We start from the raw sequence: 17,867 nt of genomic DNA, 5'->3' as shown, positions 1-17,867 counted from the left end.
GCTGGGCTCAGATCTGGCATTTCTATGGTTGTGCTGTAAGCCGGTAGCTGCAGCTCTGATTCTACCCCTAGCCTTAGAACCTCCATATGATGCAGGTTTGGCTCTAAAAAGATCAAAAAACAAAAAAAACAACCAAACAAAAACCCTCTGAGAAAGTGGCAGCGGCAGCTTGCACAGCCATGGCCAAGATTCAGGCTTGAGACCTTCAAGGCAAGGAGGAGCTGCTGAAACAAATGGAGGACCTGAAGGTGGAGCTGTCCCAACTGCGCGTCTCAAAAGAAACAGGCGGCGTGGCTCCCAACTCCCCAAGATCCAAGTTGTTCACAAATCCATCACCTGTGTTCTCACTGTCATTAACCAGACTCAGCATGAGAACCTCAGGAAATTCTATAAGGGCAAGAAGTACAGGCTTCTGGATCTACGGCCCAAGAAAAAAGGTGCCATGCGCCACTGGCTCAACAAGCACAAGGAAAACCTGAAGACCAAGAAGCAGCAATAGAGGAGTGGTTGTACCCTCTTTGTAAGTTCGCCATCAAGGCCTGAGCATCCAGGCAAGAATAAAATAAATAAACTGGCAAAAACAAAAAAAAAACAAAAAAAAAAACAAAAAAAAACAAACTTGGAGCCCCAAAGAGCCCCAGAACCATCCAGCCCAATTTTATCCTAAAGCTGAATAAAGGAACAGAGAGGGCAAGTGACTTTCCTGAAGTCACACAGCTGGTTAATCGCAAAGATTTCTTTGCTAACTATGTTATAGTGCCCCACCTTGCTAACTATTTTATACTTAGGTTACCTCTACCACATAGAGAAAGGAGGCACACCCCATGCAGCAGATCTGCTGGAGATCACAGATTGTCCCTGCATCAGCCTTATTTAAGTTTGTATACTGGCTTTGTTACCTCTTGAAGATATTGCAGACTTTTTGGCAAAGACTGACTTAGGTTGGTTTGCGATGATGGCGAGATAACAGGCATGCAGAACTGTAATGCCTCTTAAAGGTCTCTTCATTCAACATTACACCTGGGACATGAATTTCATCTATGGTATGGCAACACAGAAAATGATTACGGGATTTGTAAACACTGCTTTATTGTGTTTAATTGATGTACAACAAACTAACCATAATCAATAAACTTCACATTTACAGTTTGCTAGGTTTTGATGGATGAATTTCACCCATGAAACTCTTACCACAATCAAAAGAGTAAGCATATCCACCACCCCACATACTTCCTCTTGCCTCACTGTAATCCTGCTTCTTATCCTTATGACCCTGCCACCCCCAGCAAACACCGATCTGCTTTCTATCAGTACAGATTAGGTTGAATTCCAGGAATTTCATATAAATGGAAACATACAATCTACTTTAGTTTTGTTTAGGTTCTTTTATTCAGCATAATTATTCTGAAATATATCCATATTGCTGCTGACATCAATAGTTCATTTCCATTTATTGCTAAGTATTTCATTTTCTGTGCACATCACAATTTGTTTATCCATACACCTGTTGATGAACACTTGGGTGTTTCCAGTTTGGGGATATTACAAATAAAGCTGCTATGGGGAGTTCCCATTGTGGTGCAGCAGAAACGAATCCATCTAATATCTAAGAGGATGCGGGTTCGATCTCTGGCCTTGTTCAGTGGGCTTAAGGATCCAGTATTGCTGCAGGCTGCAGCATAGGTCGCAGATGTGGCCTGGATCCCAAGTTGCTGTGGTTGTAGCATAGGCCGGTAGCTACAGCTCCTATTCAACCCCTAGCCTGGGAATTTCCATACACTGTTGGTGTGGCCCTAAAAAAAGCAAAACAAACAAACAAACAAAAAAAACAACCAACCAAACAAACAAAAAACAAATAAAGCTGCCATGAACATTCATGCTCAAAATTTCATAGGGACACACTCTCTTTTCTCTGGGGTAAAAACCTAGGAACTCAATGACTGGATAATATGCTAGATGCATCATAACGTTTTAACACCACGCCAAACCTACTTCAGAAGTGACCTGACTTAGCATTTTACCTACTCAACAGGAATGTGTGAGAGTTCCAGTTCCTCCACATCCTCAATGGCACTTGGTAAAGTTACTCTTATTAATTTCAGTCATTCTAATAAGTATTTAGTGCTATATAATTATGGGTTTAATTTGCATTTCTTTAATGACTAATAATATTGAGCATTTTTACATGTGCTTATTTGACATTTGAATATCATTTCAAATCTTTACCCATTTTTTAATTGGGTTGAATTTTGTCCCTTGTAATTGAGTTATATCTCTTTATATATTCTGAATACAAGTAGAGTAGTTTATCAAATATATGCTTTGCAAATATTTCCTACCATTTACTGCCTTGTTTTTTCCTTCTTAGTATCTTTCATAAAGAATAATTTTTTTAATGTTGATAAAGTAAAATTTATCAAATAACAGTTTTCTTATAATGTTTTTGCCTTACGTTGGGATCAGAGTAATACTGGCACCAAAGAATGAGTAGGAAAGTATTTCCTCCTCTTCATTTTTCTAGAAGACTTTACATAAAATTGATACTATTTATTCCTCAAACATCAGGTGGAATTTACCAGTGAAATCATCTAGCTCTGGGTGGCTTCTTGTGGAAAGGTTTTTTATTACAAATTTAATTTCTTAAAGAGACTTAAGCTATCCAGTTTATCTATTTCTTCTTGAATGAGCTTTGGTAGTTTGCGTCTTTCAAGAAAATTCATCCAATGTATCTAAGTTGTTCAATTTACAGGGATAAAGTTGTTCATAATTTCTGCCTTATTTTTCTTTTAGTATCTATAGAATCTGCAGTGATATTACTCTAGTGGTTCCTGATATTGGTAACGTGCATGTTGTCTGTTTTTTTCCTCAGCAGTTTAGATACACTTGATCAATTTTAATGTTCTCAAATAATGAGCATTTATTTCACTGATTTTCTCCATTTTTTGTTTATATCTCATTGATTTCTGCTTTGATATTTATTTCCTTTCTTACACTTTCTATAAGTTTGGTTTTAATTTATCCTCTTTTTCAAATTTCTTATGGAAGAAGACAAATGCATTGATTTAAGATCTGTTTGCTTTTTTAAAATTTTTAATGTTTTTTAATTTTTATACTATGGTTGGCTTACAACATTCTGCCAATTGCTACTGTACAGCACAGTGACCCAGTCATACATATGTTTTTTTCTTTTCTAAAACAGTCATCTCTTGCTATAATATTTCTCCTAAGTACCTCTATAGCAACATTCCATACTATGCTGTGTTTTCACTTTCATTCAATTCAAAATACTTTCTAATTTCTTTTTACATCTTCTTTGTCTCATAGGTTATTTACAAGAGTTTATTATTTAGTTTATAATTTATAGTTATTTATTTAGTTTCTAAATATTTTATGATTTTCTGTATATCTTTCCATGACTGGATTCTAATTTAATTTCACCGTGGTCAGAGAACACACTTTGTATGACTTTAATCCTTTCAAATTTACTGGAACTTGTTTTACAGCCTAGAATATGGTCTGTCTTGATAAATGTTCCCTGTACACTTGAAAAGCATGTGCATTTTACTATTGTTAGGTGGAGGGTTTTACAAATGTCAGTTAGGACAAGTTGGTTGACAGGACTGTCCAACCCTACTACATTCTTGCTGGCTTTCTGTCTGCTTGTTCTACCAATCATTGAGAAGGAGTTATTTTTCTCAGTATAACTGTGTTTTATTTCTACTGCTCTTTGTAATGTTATCAGTTTTTCTTCATGTATGTTAAAACTATGTTATTAAGAGCTTTATTTATTTAGGATTGTTATGTCCTCTCAATAAATTGGACCCTTTATCAAGAAACCACCATTTGATCTCCAGTGAAGCTCTTTTCTCTGAATGCTACTTCACCTGAGATTAACATAGTCACTCAACTTGCTTTTGATTAGAGTTAGCATGATCTTTCCCAACCTTTTCTTCTAATCTACTTTTGCCTTTGTATTTAAACTGCTTTTTTTGTAGACATCTAGCGTTTTTATTGCATCTGAAAATCTCTGACTTTCAAAAGGAGTGTTTAATCTATTTACATTTAATATGATTGATATGGTTAAGCTTAAGTCTATCATCTTGCTATTTGTTTTATATCTGTCTCTTGTTCCTCATTCTCTTTTGCCTCTTTTTCTGTGTTGTTCTGCATTAATTACTTTTAAGATTTCATATTATCTTCTTTATTGACTAATTAGCTCTAATTCTTATTTTATTGGTTGATTTAGGCTTATAATATTCAGCTGTAACCTACTAAACTTTTGCCTCAAGTGATGTTATAACACTTTATGTATAAGACTGTACAATACTACACTTAAATTCTGCCCTTTGAGACTTTTTGCTATTTTTGCCATAGATTTTACCTATACCTATGAAAAAAGCCCAGAATGCATTAATATTATCATTGTTTAAACAACCAATTTTCTTTTAGAGACACTTACTTATTAACAGGAAAAACTGTATACACATACCCATATAGTTACTATATCTGGTGCTCTTCATGTCTTTGTGTAGAAATTTCCATCTAGAATCATTTTAATTCTGTCTAAATGATTTCCTTTAACACATTAATTTTACTTTGTGCAAGCATTCTGGTGATGAATTCTTTTAGTTTTTATATATATTAAAATGTTTTTATTTCATCTTTAGTTTGAAAAATAGTTTCACTGGGTATACAATTCTGACTTTATAGGTTTTTTCCTTTTTTTCCCTCTCAGTGCTTAAGAGATGTTCTTTCACTGCTTTCATGATTAACTTCCTTGAATATGAAATCTACTGTCATCCATATCTTTGTTTCTTTGTATGTAATGTGCTTTGTTTTGTTTGTTTTCTTTGTTTTTGTCTTTAGGGCCACACCTGTAGCATATGGAAGTTCCCAGGCTACTGATCAAATTAGAGCTGCAGCTGCCAGCCTATACCACAGCCACAGAAGCACGAGATCCTAGCCGTGGCTGAGACCTATACCACAGCTCAGGGCAATGACGGATACTTAACCCACTGAACAAGGCGAGGGACTGAACTTGTGTCCTCATGGATACTAGTTGGGTTCATTACTGATGAGCCATGATGGAAACTCCTCTACTTTGGTATTTTATCATTAGTTTTGAACAATTTCATTACAGCATGCCATAAAGTAGTTTTCTGAAATTTTTTGTGTTTGGGGTTCTTTAAGGTTTGAGATTTGTGCATTTACAGTTTTTATCAAAATTTAAAATTTTTCAGCCATAAATTTTCCTTTTTTTTTTTTAAATTTTTTTAGGGCCACACCCACAGCATGTGGAGGTTCCTAGGGGTCTAATTGGAGCTGCAGCCGCCAGCCTATGCCACAGCCACAGCAATGCAGGATCTGAGCCTCGTCTGCGACCTACACCACAGCTCACGGCAATGCCAGATCCTTGACCCACTGAGTGAGGCCATACATTCTTCAAAAAAAATGTTTGCCCCACTTCTTTTAGGGACTTAAAGTACAGGTATGCTATGCTGCTTGTACTTTTCCTATAGCTCACTGTTATTATTATTTTTTAATTCCTTTTTTCGATAAGTTTTTTCTGAATCATTTCTATGTATTCAAGTTCACCAGTATTTTCTTTTGCAATATCAAATTTAGTATTAATCCCATACAGTGTATTTTCATCTCAAACATTATGGTTTTCATCTCTAAAAATTTGAGTTGGCTTTTTGTGTTTACATCTTTCATGACTCTAATTCCTGTTTGATCTTTACCCTAGATTTGTCATATACAGGATACAATTATAACAATGTTTTAATACCTTTGTCTACTATCATTATTATTTACTTTATTTATGAAACAGTTTCAGTTGATTTGCTGGTAATTCTGGTTGAATACAAGACATTGTGTTTTTACATTGTTGGACACTGGATATTTTTGTATTCCTATAAATATTCTTGAACTTTGTTCTGTCATACTGTTATGTTACTTGGAAAGAGTTTGATCCTGTTGGTCTTGGTTTTAAATTTTGTTAGATGAATTTACTCTAGGGTTAATTTTACCATACTACTAAAGTAAAACCCTTTCAAGTATTCTCCTTGATATATAATTAAGATATTAAGACTTTTCTGGAGTTCCCATTGTGGCTCAGGACTAGGATCCATGAGAATGCAGGTTCCATCCCTGGCCTTGCTCAGTGGGTTAAGGATCTGGCATTGCTGTGAGCTGTGGTGTAGGCTTGGATGCAGATGCAGCTTGGATCTTGCATTGCTATGGCTGTGGTGTAGGCCGGCAGCTGTAGCTCTGATTCGACCCCTAGCCTGAGAAATTCCATGTCATGAGTGTGGCCCTAAAAAGCAAAAATAAATAAATAAATAAATAAAAATAAAAAATTTTCCACTCTAGCTGGCAAGAACAAGCACTAATCCTTGCCCTATATATATGAGTCCTAGGGAGTGTCCCTTTATTAATTTCAGGTGATTCTCTCCTTGGTTTTGGGTAGTCTCCTCACATGCAGGCACTAATCAGTACTCATACGAATACATCAGGAGCATCATCTTCTGATTTCTACAGTTCTCTTCCTAGTGTAGTTCTTTCTTTCTAGTATTCTGTCCTGTGAACTCCAGCCACCCTGATATTCCCAGACTCTCCACTTCACCTCTTCAATTTGTGGAGTACATTGGGCTCTGCCAGTGTTGCCTCTGTGCTGCAGCCTAGAAATTCTCTCAAGGCAGTAAGCTGGGGCAATTTTAGGGCTTACCTCATTTTTTCCTATCCCACATGGATCACTGCCTTTTTCTGTTTGACACCCAGCATCTTGAAAACTATTGTTTTACAATTTTTTTTGTTTTGTTATTATTCTTGTTGTTTTTAGGTGGAAGGGTGAATCTGGTTACTTTTATTCTACACTAAGTAAACATGGAAGTCCCTAATTATAATATTTTGATAAGGTTATGCTTCCTCTGTTTTTCACTAGCTTTATTTCTGTTCTCTCTTTAAAACTGGATATTTTCCATACAATCATTTTTCATCCTCATCCTTCTCTCTCTGGAGGATCTCATCCAAAAGTTTTAAGTAAACCATATGTTGATGAATCCAAATTTCCGTCATCATCTCAGTCCATTCTCTTAATTTCTAGATCTATTTACCAAGTGGCTTACTGGCTATCTTTCTCTAGATGTCCCACAAGTTGCATGAACTCAACATAACACAAAATAAATATCCCCCTTACATGTTCCTATCAACTGTTATTTAAATCTCCCTGTGGCACTCATCACAGTGTTTACAGCTAGTTGTTTACACTTCACTCTCTCCTTAAATTGTTAGCAGAAATCATGTTTTTGTCACTGCTGTTTTCTAATGAGGGTCTCAATAAATATACTGAATTAAGTTGAATCCCACAGATAAAGGGATCTGTCAGATGCAGGAAAGAGACATAGTCTAAGCTAAAAGCTATCACTCTAAACAGGACCTGGTCCTTCTCTCTGAAACAATGGGTTGAGAAGCAGAGACAGTCTGGGGTACTGACTGACTTTCCATTCTGGTCACTGTGAAGGAGATACCTGGGATAAGCAAGGATGGAAAATTAAGTGGAAAGGATGGAAAGAAGCCAACTTTATGGGCTCCCAAATCTAAACAGAGCCTCTCAGAACTGTGTCCAAATTAACTACTCATATTGCTGCTTTCTGTGCTGAAGCACTTATACCACATCGCTTTTTTAAAGTGTTCTTGAGTCATTTTATGTGAAAATGTTTCATCTCATTAATCGATTCCAACTATACATAACAATACCTATTTTCTCAATAGCTTTAGGAGACTTAAAGAACAAGAACCATGCCTCTTTATCACAATAGGCACATCTCAATAATAACGACCATGGCTATTTTTTTCAACCTACAGGAAGGTAATGAGCAAGAATATTGATTATCTGCACAAAAAGTAGAGATACAGGACTAGCTTGATATCTGTAGCCCACACCTGGTCATAAGCCTCATTTTCACCACACATTCCCTACCCATACTTACAGTCATGGTCCAATTATACCAAGAAGCTGGGCTATTTCACACTGGCAAGCCAACTTCAGCTTTGCCTAAGCTTGTTTGCCAGGGAAATCCTGGCACAGCTTCTCTGGATGCGGACTCCCTGGCATGTTTTTCTTTCTTTGGGGAAAGTTCTCAGCATGCTCTGCCTCTGTTCAAACTGGCTGGGTGGAGTCAGACCTAACAGGGGATTTGGAGAGCAGGCCAGGCAGGTGTGAAGACCTCTTCCAGCAATCCAAAAAATAGAAAGCCTTTTCAATCATCTTGTCTGGTGCCCAGGTCTGGTTCCTCTCAGAAAGGGGAATGGGATGGCTCAGCCCTCCAAATTCCAAGATCCAATGTTACAGAGAGTGTGAAGTAATTAGACCTGCCTTAAAAGACTGTTGTTATAAAGAACAGTCCAACTTTCAGCAACCATACTTTACTCACATCCTGTTCTAATGAAGTTCAATAAAAATTTCCAAACTAGAGATGGGAAGGCCAAAAGAGGCTTAAAATAAAGATCAAAAAATGATGTTTAATAAATTAAAACAATCACAGAATATCATTCCTTGCCTAAATTGACAATTTTAAAAAAACTGATAATAGCCAGTGTTGGCAAAAGTATGAAGAGAAAAAAAAATGCTTCTCATGTACTCTTGGTAGAAATTTTTAAAGGGCAATTTGGGAATACTTATCAAAATTTACTGCAACTATGCTTTTCAACCCAACAATTTCAGTTCTAGCTATCTGTTCCTGAGAATTATGTTCATATGTGCACAAAGATACACATTCAAGGATGCTCAATTCACAATTGTGTCTAATGTCAAAAACTTACAAGCAATCTAAATCCTTACTGGTAAGAGTAAGGAAAAATTATTCCATACACCTATATTATGAAATTTTATGCCACAACTTGAATAAAGAAGCTCTTTGTATTATGACAATCTCTGAGAGATACAGTTAAAGGACAAAAGCCAGTACAAGAAAATATGGATAGATGCTCGTGTTCATGCAAAATAATAAAAAAGAAAGATCCTGGGAAATCTATGTCTATATATGAAACACACTTCTACAAGGCAACACATTGGACTGTTTACAGTATTAATGCTGGGACTCTGAGAAAGTAAGTGGATAGGGAATAGTGAGAAAAAGGGAAGACGAAGAAATATTTATTTATTTATTTATTTTTGTCTATTTAGGGCTGCACCCACAGCACATGGAGGTTCCCAGGGGAACCATGATGGGAACTCCCAACGAGAGAGTTTTAAATTTTATTCTGTTTGTTTTGAAAATTTAATAGAAAGGAATATTAAGAAAAATTCCATCCCTATGTACATCATCTCTTGAAGAGATAAGAGTTCAGGTCTTTCTCAGAGGAAGTATTTTTCAATTTTGGCTATATGGTAGAATTACTTGGGGAATTAATTTTTTTTTTGTCTTAACTCAGGTTCTGTAGGAAGCAGAGCCTGAGGCAGGGATTAAAATGCTGACACTTTATTTGGGTGGCATAAGCACAGGACAATGAAGCGTAAGAGATAAGAGAAGTGGGCACAGAGAGGTACAAAGTAATGTTATGCAGTATTTCCTCAATGCCAGCACTTTACAAAAAAGTATTGACCAGACAAAGCAGTTGCTCAATAGGTTTTTCCAGATATGTAAGGAGCAGCCACACCTCAGAGCAGTCCACAGAAGAAAGAGTGGGGACCCAGATTCCTTCTGTCTCTCATTTTTCTTTAGCTAAGGTTCACCTCATGGTGAGCTCTCTTTCCCGAATCATGCAGTCCTTGGCTACTCTCAGGACATCAGCTCCCTGCCCTGAGGTGTAGCATTTTATCCAAATATACATAAAAAGAATGAAGACTTGGAATAGCCAGAGCTCAGCTTGTGGGTCAGGAGATTCTTGCCCCTTGGGGTTTTACCTTGAGCTCCAGCCAGGGCAAGAGATGGGAGATGATGAGGAGGAGGTGTTGGGAGGGGCAGGGGGGAGGTGTTTGTTAAGGGTCTAGCAAAGATAAAAGCAGTAGAACATGGTCAGAGAGGCAAGAAGAGCAAGAAAGATGGAGGTGATTAAGAGAAGCTCAGACGGTGCACAGAGCTTACATCCACTGTAATTCTAACCCTACTTATGACTAACTAAATCACAGTATCTGTGAACTTATTTTAAAGGATGCTTAGGAGTTCCTGTCATACTCAGTGGTTAGCAAACCCGACTAGCATCCATAATGATGCGGGCTCGATCCCTGGCCTCGCTCAGTGGGTTAAGGATCCTGCATTGCTGTGAGCTGTGGTGTAGGTTGCAGATGCGGCTCGGATCCTGCGCTGATGTGACTGTCATGTAGTCCAGCAGCTGTACCTCCGATTTGACCCCTAGCCTGGGAACCTCCCTGTGCTGGGGGTGCAGCCCTAAAAAGACAAAGCTAAGCTAAACTAAACTAAAATAAAGGATCCCTAGATTATTCAAATGTTCACCTAGCACTGAGAACCACTGCTCTAAAGCAACTATTAAATTTCATATCCTGGTGGTCTATTTTTTTCCCCTCTCAACTGAAAAATAACCAAGCTACCTAGAAGGACATGTTAGAGAGTGATTGTGCTTCACAGGAGCAACTTATTTCAGAGTATGTTCTGGAAGATGCAAACACTTCACGACCTTGACTTCCTGTTAGAGAAAAGGCCACAGAAGTTCTTCATGCAAAACAATAACATTTTCCATTAGGTTACATTTAAACAGCAATTTTGCAAAGGGCAGGGAGAAACAGCAGGTTCCTCAGTTGGACTAAATAGGTTTTGTTTGAAAAAAGGAATAATCAGTTCACTACTTTGGATTTGGAGGGCACATCCTTCCTCAAAATGAACAATGTCACATTTTATTTTCTCCACATAAATTGTGCTCTAACCATGTGTATCCAGATGAAACCAAAACATAAATAAAGTGATTTCTTGGCTTTTCCTAGATAGGTGTTTTCTGGTACAAACCAGTTTTCACATTTGTACTCAATCTATTGCATGCTGGTTTATATATGGATAAAGAGCAAAAAAATGCTCTGAGAAGAAGTTAAATATTGCAGTCAAATGCAACATTCTAGCCTAATATTATTTGAATAACTGTGCCCCTCACTTCGTTTCCCCACTCCCAGCTGTCCCTCTGTCAGTTCAGCAATTAGAGTTAACATTATCACAAGTGATGATGAACCTATCAAGAATAAGGAGTATCCTGAGCAATATATCACTTAGGTATACCGCTTCTGATATCTGGTCAGTTTCCCCATCTACAAATGAGGGAGTAGGCCTTGATAATATCGTCAGCCCTTCCAACTTTGATATTTTACATTTCTAAATTCTTGGACAATTTCCCAAATGCATCCGTCAATATACATGCTTGGCTGTGAATTCCGCCCACAAAGTTTCCAAAGATTTAGTGGTCAAGAAAAATTATCTCAAAATAAAATAACCGAAATGTCTCCTTAAAACAGCCTTATACACTGAGTGCATTATATGCTGCAAAACAATGTGGAAAGATGTAGAACCCTCCTCTGGGAACTTACAAGTCATTCTCTGTTATCAGCGGAGATAGAGGGAAAAGCGATAATGACAACAGAACCCAGATGTTGAGAAAATGTATGCCAAGTAAAATTTTTTCAGAGCATATATTATGGTTTTGGGATTCTGAAGATTATATTTGTTGATGATAATCATAAGCTAAATATGGATGAATTTTTTGAATGACAAATAATAACGAGGACCCAAATCTTTATGTCTAAAGCATCTCCTTCAGTCTGTCTATAAATATCAGCGAAAAAAGCTGTGATATCTGCAACTCAGATTCATGGGGTGTTAGGAAGTCTTTTTACAGAATGTGAACGTGAGGACTACGTTTTCTTGCACTTTCTATTTCACGTTCTCTCAGGGCCATTTGTTTCTTCTTTTTAGTAATTTAAAAAAAAATCACTGGTAAAATTATTTAACATTTATCATTCCCAATAGGTTATGAGAAACATGGGAACAGAGGCAGAAGGTCTTAATTACCTCTGATTTCTCTGCAATAGCACAGTACCTAGTATGCAATGAACACCCTTAAATATGGGTATTGTGTTGCATTGCTGTGTGAATAAATTGATGAACAGATAGCATCTACTTTGGAAGAAGATTTGAGTTGGCTTACCAGAAAGTATATGCTGACCATTTTGAGAAAGACACTGGATCAAGAACCATGCAATGGTGGCAAAGGGGAATAAATCAGACCAGAACCCTTGCCTAAAGCTACTGACTGATACTAAACACAATTTTAACTCTGGGATTTCGGGCAATTAAGTCATAAAAAGCAAACATCATTATGAGTATATACATGAAGCATACTCTTTTCTGCCTAAAGAGAAGAACATGAAATCAGGACTCTTTTTATAGGCATCTTGAGGAATAATGACCAACATAATGGAAACATCTTCACTCACTTCATCTGAACTCAGAACACACTAGTTACTTGGGTATCCAACAGAGAGCCTGCCTTGACGCACATTTTTCCCAGGTGAGTTGTGTTTGGCAAGCATTCCTGCAGCCTGTCTAGGGCTCTGTTCAATGCAAGTCATTCTGATCCACAGCATTTTGGTTGGGAATATTCTCAAGGACACTAAAATCAAGTAAGTGCTTTTCCAATGCAGCGAAATGAGAGGGACCGTTTTAAGGCTTTTGTGTCAAGTCAGAGGAAATTTTCATTATTTCTCTCAGCATATTACTGAAAATCAAATGTCCGTTTCCAAATGTTTTACAAATGGCGATAACTATGAAGAGGCTCATCTATAACTAGTTATCACTCCAGTGCTTAAGAGCCCTAATGTCAAGGGCATTTTAATCATCTGTGAGTAAAATAGAACTCTGCTTTGATAAGTTGATTAATACAGTTTTAGGGAGATTCATGAATGGGAGAAAACAAGTCTAGGTTTTAACACAGTGCACGGGGGCACTGAGGAAAACTTCCATATTGTTACTACTTGTATAATATCATTCAGTCTTCTCAGTAACCATGGAACATGAAGATTATTTACTTCCATCCTGCAGGTAAAGAAACTCAGACACGTATAGAGCAAACAAATTGCCCAGGGTCACAGAACCAGTAAGTGGCACCTTAGGTATGTAAGCCCAACTATTTGAAATTACAAATTCCAAGCCTTTTTCACTATACTATTACTGCCTTCAAGAAGTACAAGATCTTTTGATTTTGAAATCCCTGAGTACCAGGCATGAATAACTTGGAAGACGAAAAGTATTGCCTTTGACTATGAAGCATAGTTAATTAACCCTTTAACAAATGACTGATTTCTCAAGCCCATTTAGGAGGATTGGAAACATCAGAAGCTTCTGGTGATGTGTGCCTGCCTACACTCAGAAGAGTCTATTGATGAGTATCAGTAAGGATGGTTTTTGTTGCAAGCAACAGAAGTCCAAACTAAAAGTATCTACACTACTAAGGAGGGGATGGACTCACAAAATACGATGCCCAGTGGTAGGTCACTACAGAGTTAGGGTTCATTCAGCATCTCGGCAATATCATCATGATAGGGGCTCTACCATCTCTAGCACAGCCGATAATATGTCCCTCCCATTTATAACAATAACACTTGTTGAATGCCTATCATGTTCTAGACAGCTCTAAATGTTTTACAAGCATTTCAACTTAGTTGATTCTCTCAACACTCTTATAAGATAAGATACTGCTGCAATGAGATAGATAAAGACCCTTCATGGACATGAGATAGCTGCAATAACACCAAATATCAAGCTGGACAAAATGACAACCAGTAAAAAAGAGGGGTTTTGTCTCGCATATATGCCCCTTCCTCCCAGAAGCACTGAGCAGACTTTCTTCTAAAGTTCTATGTTCAAACTAATCACCAGCAAGAGGAATGGAAATTATCACAATTATTTTAAACAAATCATGACTCACACAAACTCCTCCAAAGTGGAGCCCCATCCCTGCCCCCATTTCTTCAAGCACTTAGCTCTGAAGGGTGGCAACACCCAAACAGAAGTTGGGCTCTGATGCTACAGCTAACTTCTTCATCCTCGGCTGGAAAGGGGCAGCCTTAGACGCATTCAAAGCTGAAGGGTTTCTCAGAAAAGATGGGCACTGGAGATAGAGTTCCTGTTCCTTGGTCGATACCAGAGGAAGTACTGTCCTTGAGCACCTGTGGAAGTGCTAAAGAAAGCCAGGATCTGAGGTGAAACCAACAAAAAGGCACTGACTCTTCTAAGAGACAAAGTCAAGGTCTGAGTTTCACAAGTACAGCATGACTTGAAGTAACACCATGTGGAGTTTACAGATGTGGGGAAAGAAGCCCCAGTGTGATTGTAAAGAGCACTGCAGAGCAGGAAACATTCCCGGGGGGGGGGGGCGATATCATGCTGCATGATGCAGAATGTACTGCGTGTTCCTACCACTGTGCCTCCAGAACGCCTTCAAACTTCACTAAGATGCATGTGTATTTTTGCATAGCAGCTAAAAACACGTGCGTCTTCAGATGTAGGGGTATGTGTGTATACGTGTGTGCGTGTGTGCAGAAATTTCCCCAAATTGTAGATGACTTCCTGTCATGGGCTGACTTGTATTCCCTCAAAATTTGTATGCTCAAGCTCTAACACCCCAGTACCTCCAAATGTGACTACATCTAGAGCAAGGCCTTTAAGGACGTAATTAAGATAAAGTGAAGCCTTACGAATGAGTTCTAATCCAACAGGACTGGACTCCTTATAAGAAGAGGAGATGGGAACACAGAAGCACCAACCGAGGAGAGACCTTATAAAGAAGAGGGAGAAGGCATCCATCTACCAGCCAAGGAGAGAAACCTCAACATGAAATCAGCCTTACTAACACTTTGATCTCAGACTAGCCCTCAGAACTGTGAGAAAATTAATTTCTATTGTTTAAATCATTTAGGCTGTGAACTTGTTATGGCATCCCTAGCAAACTAACATACCTACCAATTTGAACAAGATAAAAATCAGTTACAAAATGCTCCATGTGTGGAAAGTTGGCTTTTTACGAATGGCTGTGTCTTCCTTAATTCCTGTGTCCTGAATATACCACAGAATGAAAGAAAAAGTAGTTGAGTAATAGCCTTTTTACCAGTTTAGCTATCTTAACGAAATCAGATCAACTTTTCAGCCAATTGGGTGTGTTATGCAAAAGTTAATTTAGGAGCTCCCTGGTGGCCTAGCAGTTAAAGGATATGGCATTTTCACTGCTGCGGCTCAGGTCAATGTTGTGATGCAGGTTTGATCCCTGGCCCAGAACTTCAACCTGCCATGGGTATGACCAAAAAAAAAAAAAAAAAAAAAAAAAAAAAAAAAAAAAGTGAATAATTTAAATAGCCCTAAAATGCAACCCAGATAATGGCTTTCCTCCTAATCTCTGGCTGGTGAATTCGTGAAAACATTTTGGTGACCAATGTGGACATAACGGCTTACCTCCTCTTCCTGCAAAGAAATCAGATTTCATGGGAGAAACGAGGGATAAGGTAGGAAGCAGCTTGCCTTGTTTATTCTGCAGAGAATATCTTAAAATTTGCCTTTAGCCTTTTTTATTCTCTCTCACATTTTTTTTCTCAGAATTGACCACTTTGCAAGCCATCTCTTTTTTGCTTCCCCAAAGCATTCATGCCAAAGCTTCGCCCACTCTGGATGTCTCCAGGAAAACCAAATCCCAAACTCCCTCTCCCCTATTTAGCATCAAAACCTTTCTCTCCTCCTCTCAAAACCTGGCTACCAGATGATAATACCAAGACCCCAACTATGAAGTGAATTTGTCAGTACATTTTCTCAACAAAAGCCATGTTTCATTGGAAGATGTTCTGATACCAGCTGTTGAGAGAATAAAATTACTTTCCTATCTCTATAAGAAAAAGAAAACAAAGAAAAGAAAGAAAGAAAATATAGTGAAATACAAGAATCTTAGGTCCTGTGATTTCCTTGTGTCAGAGAGGCGGGTGTTCTGTGCCCTAAGCATTAGGACAAGCCTACCAGCCTAGACAACTAGAAAATGCAAAGTCACAGAGCTCTGCCTGAGTAAGGGTCGGCTAATCCCACTCCCAGAGACAGAAAAACAAACACCCCCCGCCCCAAACACTGCTGTTTTCCTTTTGAATTAACATTAACTTGAATCTCTCACACACACACACACACACACACACACACACACACACACACACACACACACTATATTTAGAAATGTTTTAGCCCTGACTTCTCAGCAGGGGTAAGTGCCTCAATTTCCTGCAAATCATTGTCAAGTGTCTAGACAGGAGAAGTGGAAGCAAAGATAAGAGATCCTGATTTTCAACAGACGGGCCATCAAGCTAAACCCAACCTCAGCTGTGCTTTTTCACTTGGCAACAAGCGATAACCCCGATAGCCACATATCTTCCCTGTTGCTTTTGACTTCTGATAAGGAAGAGGAAAGTGGGAAACAATGATGAGCGTTGATGATAAACACCCCTGGCTGTGCATTTTCCTTGGTCTTTTGCAGTTAGCACAACCCCCAAGGAATCCCAAACCCTACAGGCCTATCTGATATCTGGAGAGGTTTATGAGCATTTGAAGCTACAGATTAAGATGAACAATACTTTAAAGTGTGTGTGACCTGTTTTGCACCTTAATTTTAAATACACCCCTAAGTCAATCAAATACACTTTGTAGAAATTTCTAAAGTCTCAGTACATTTTGTGAAAGAAGGTTTTACAGTTTCTTAATCTTTAAGAACTGGATAGGAACCTCAGAGGTCAGCAGCATCCTATACACACATATTACACTCACTGTGGGAATACTTAAGATCAGTAGCAAAGTTTCTGCCCTTGGAAACATTCAGAGAATACCTTCCCTAGGGACCTAACCTCTCACTGTGTTATAGGACCTGAACATATTATTTGCTCGTCCAATCTTCATTCACTCATCCACCCATCCTCTTCTTTAGGTTTCTCATTGACTAGGGTCATGGCTAAGTGGACAGGTAGTAGAGTCAGGTTGCCTAGTTTAGAACTCTAACTCTCGCTAGCTATGTAAATCCAAGCAAGTTATTTACCCTCTTGTGCCTCAATGTTCCTATGTGTAAAACGGGGATATTGACAAGGCTTACCTCTCAGGATTGCTGTAAGGGTTCAAGAGCTACAGATTGACATGCAATAATGAATTTTAATTATCACTATTTTTGGTTGCACCTGTGCTGCCTATACCAGGTTCTTATCCTACTGTGCCAAGCAGGGGATGAATCTGTGCCACTGCAGAGACAACTCTGGGTCCTTAACCCACTGTGCCACAATGGGAACTCCCTCATTATCACTATTAAGTGTCAAACTTCTTTAATCAGAAGAGGAAATAAGAGATGAAAACAACTTTTTAGAGGTGATGGTGAAGAGGAGAAATTCACCAACTACTTACTAAGAAATCAGATAATACAGTGGTACATGGTTTGTAGCACTTGTCTAGATATAATCACAATAAGCTTCAACAATACCTTGTAAGACAGTGTTAAGTTAAATTTGAAACAAATAAATGGTTTGGTTTGAAGGACGGTAGTAGTTCAAAGAAGAGAGAGGTGGACTGAAGGAGCCAGACAAGGAGGCCATGACTTGTCCTGAACCATGCTGAACAAGTAGGATATGGATGAGAAGATGAAGGAGGTTATTGAAGGAACAGCATTAAAATCAGAGAGGTGGGAACTACCGTGACATAGGCTGCCCCGGACTATTTTTCGGTGGTTAGTCCAGGAAGCAGGCTTGCCATCATCCTTATCCTCTGCCTTAGACCTTAAAGGCAGAGCTCTTCTGCACAAGCCTCAGGCTGCCGTTGAGTGGATCCCTTCCAGGAGATCTTAGATGATTTCCTACCAGC

At 38.3% G+C, this 17,867-nt stretch overlaps 1 protein-coding gene and 1 pseudogene across 14 annotated transcripts in view; one reads left to right on the top strand and one right to left on the bottom strand.

The window, feature by feature from the left end:
* The window catches only part of SLIT3 (slit guidance ligand 3), a 914,676-nt gene that overhangs the window by 820,997 nt on the left and 75,812 nt on the right, over positions 1-17,867 (bottom strand). Inside the window, exon 4 of one of the 14 annotated variants that reach the window (XM_085001790.1) lies at positions 900-1,038. The exons of the other annotated variants lie outside the window; for them this stretch is intronic. The gene's annotated coding sequence lies outside the window, so the exon portion shown is untranslated. The remainder of the gene's footprint in view (positions 1-899; positions 1,039-17,867) is intronic. 14 annotated transcript variants of the gene reach the window in all.
* LOC100623740 (large ribosomal subunit protein uL29 pseudogene) lies at positions 164-543 on the top strand (annotated as a pseudogene).

Source organism: Sus scrofa, chromosome 16, assembly GCF_054392235.1.
Source record: "Sus scrofa isolate SSC_HxYL_T2T_F1_AM1 chromosome 16, Sscrofa_HxYL_maternal_Yorkshire_Landrace_v2.0, whole genome shotgun sequence".
Lineage (NCBI taxonomy): Eukaryota > Metazoa > Chordata > Mammalia > Artiodactyla > Suidae > Sus > Sus scrofa.
The sequence above is the reverse complement of the archived record's forward strand: the minus strand, read 5'-3'. Positions and strand labels throughout refer to the sequence as shown.